Genomic DNA, 3,036 nt, shown 5'->3' on the forward strand with positions numbered 1-3,036 from the left:
CCAGAAGATGTCACCTCAATGATGCTGGTCTTTTCTTAATCATGACTAATTTCTTAGCTCCAGTTAACCAGCATCAATCGTCCCAGTAATGCAAAGGTTTTGCTTGAGTAGTTATGGTATCTTGTTAATCACAGCTGATAGTTCAGTCCCAGCTAACCAGAACCACAGAATCTTCACAAACAAAACAGCAATGGCCCTGATAAGGTCTTTAATCTTCCCTCGAAAACTTCACAAGCCAGGCCTGCATCTTCTGCACCAGTCTCATCATTCTTACCTTCCAAGCTCCTACAGTACAGCCCACTGAACTCCCAACACTCTGTGGCTTGTCTAGCCCAAAGTTCCAAAGTCTTTCCACAATCGTCCCCCAAATCAGGTCTGACATAGCAACACCCCACTATGCTGGTTCGAGACTTAAAAGCCTCATGGAAGTGTGATGGAGTAGAAAATAGGAGGCTAGATGTAGACAATTGAATACATATGGGGCAGAATGTAGAGCAGCAGCAAAAAGAAAGATCTGGAAATGAGAAGAGGGTGCTTTTAAAATAGAGGACATACTGGAGCATGTATCTGCACATCAGTACAGTGGAATACATGCAACAGAATGGAATGGAAAGAGAATACCCATGGGAGCCTTGGGTTTGAGAGTATGTGAGGAAAATGAATGTGGAGTTCAAGGGCCAGGCCCTCAGCTGGAGAACACTCTGCCTAGAAGGAAAGCAAGGAGCACAAATATAGATACAGTCAGTGGATTTGGGAGGGAAGACCCCAGATCTGCTTTTATAATGAAATAAATATTTTTTTCTGGTTTTTTAAGACAGGGTTTCTCTGTGTAGCCCTGGCTGTCCTGGAACTCACTCTGTAGACCAGGCTGGCCTCAAACTCAGAAATCTGCCTGCCTCTGCCTCCCAAGTGCTGGGATTAGAGGCATGAGCCACCACAGCCCAGCAAGTAAATATTTTCAAGTAAGCCCCTCTCCATTCCTTATCCCTGGGTAGTCGCTGATCTGCATCCTAAAATTTTTTTGCAATAAATAATAAGCACATTGTCCTAAAGCATTTTCTATTTGAATGCTATTTTTCTAATTTAATTTTTCATCGTCCAATGTTAATGAAAGAGAGTTGATGCTGATGTCAATCTTGCATTCTTGAACACTGATAATACACCCATCAGCTTTTTCAAAAAGATTTATTTATTATGAGTACACTGTAGCTGTCTTCAGACATACTGGAAGAGGACATCGGATCCCATTACAGATGGTTGTGAGCCACCATGTGGTTGCTGGAATTTGAACTCAGGACCTCTGGAAGAGCAGTCAGTGCTCTTAACCACTGAGCCATCCCTCCAGCCCCATACCCATCAGCTTTTATTTGTATATTAGTAGTTTGTGCATACAAATCCACTGCATTGTCTGCATACATGATCATGCCACCTCTAAGTAAAAAAGGTTGCTTACCTTTCCAATTTTGTTTTAAGGATTTTATTTTGATGGTTTTCAGCGTTGCTGTATTTAGGTTTTTTCCATGTACGTTTTACTATTTCCTTGTTTTAAATGGCTATAAGATTTGTTCAGTTAGAATTTTGTGTAAATTTTACTTCTCTCTTTTTAAACAAATGTATGAATGCTTTGCCTGCATGTATGTTAGCACACCATGTGCAACCCTGGTGCCCAAGGCGGTCAGAAAAGGGCATCAAATCCCAACTGGAATTCATATGGTTGTGGGCTGCCACGTGGGCACTGGGAATTGAACCTGGGCCACTGGAAAGAGCAATCAGTGCTCTTAACCTCTGAGACCTCGCTCTAGCCCCTTCTACTTTTTAAATCATTCTTTGAACATTTCATATATGTTTGGATCATATTAGCCTGGTTTCCCAACTCCTTCCAGGTTCACCCCATTTCCCTATACATTCAACTTTGTGTACTCTTCTTTTTCTTTTACCTCAATTCATGGAGTTCAAATTTGTGCCAACTGTATATTCTTGGATGTGTGATCTTCCACTGGAGCAGAGTCAAATAACCTGAGGTCAGACTCTTTTTTCAAAAGATTAATTTATTTCATTTTATGTATATGAGTACACTGTAGTTGTACAGATGGTTGTGAGCCTTATGTGGTTGTTGGGAATTGAATTTAGGACTTCTGATTGCTCCGGCCAACCCCAACCACTCCAGTCGGCCTGGTTCGCTCAGGCCCAAAGAATTATTTATTATTATAAATAAGTACACTGTAGCTGCCTTCAGACTCACCAGAAGAGGGCGTCAGATCTCATTATAGATGATTGTGAGCCACCATGTCACTGGGATTTGAACTCAGGACCTTCGGAAGAGCAGTCGTTGCTCTTACCTGCTGAGCCATCTCTCCAGCCCCAGGATCAGACTCTTTTTTTTTTTTTAATTTTGTAGATTTATGCTTTATTTTTATTAGATATTTTCTTTATTTACATTTCAAATGTTATCCCCTTTCCTAGTTTCCCCTCAGAAAATCCCCTATCCCCCCCCCTCCCCCTGTTCCCCAGCACATCCACTCCCATTCCTGGTCCTGGCATTCCCCTACACTGGGGTATAGAGCCTTCACAGGACCAAGGGCCTCTCCTCCCATTGATGACCAATTGGGCCATCCTCTACTACAAATATAGCTAGAGCCACAAGTTGCACCATGTGTTTACTTTGATTGGTGGTATAGTTCCAAAGAGCTCTGAGGGTACTGGTTAGTTCATATTGATGTTCCTTCTATGGGGCTTCAGTCCCCTTCAACTAGGCACTGGCAGAGCCTCACAGGAGACAGCTATATCAGGCTCCTGTCAGCAAGCTCTTGTTGGCATCTGCCTAGTGTCTGGGTTTGGTGGTTGTTTATGGGGTGGATCCCCAAGTGGGGCAGTCTCTGGATTGTCACTCCTTCAAGCTCTGCTCCGAACTTTGTCTCGGTAACTCCATCCATGGGTATTTTGTTCCCCATTCTAAGAAGAAACGAAGTATCCACACTTTGGTCTTCCTTCTTCTTGAGTTTCATGTGTTTTGCAAATTGTATCTTGGGTATTCTA

The sequence above is a fragment of the Mus pahari genome, chromosome X, assembly GCF_900095145.1.
Source record: "Mus pahari chromosome X, PAHARI_EIJ_v1.1, whole genome shotgun sequence".
Lineage (NCBI taxonomy): Eukaryota > Metazoa > Chordata > Mammalia > Rodentia > Muridae > Mus > Mus pahari.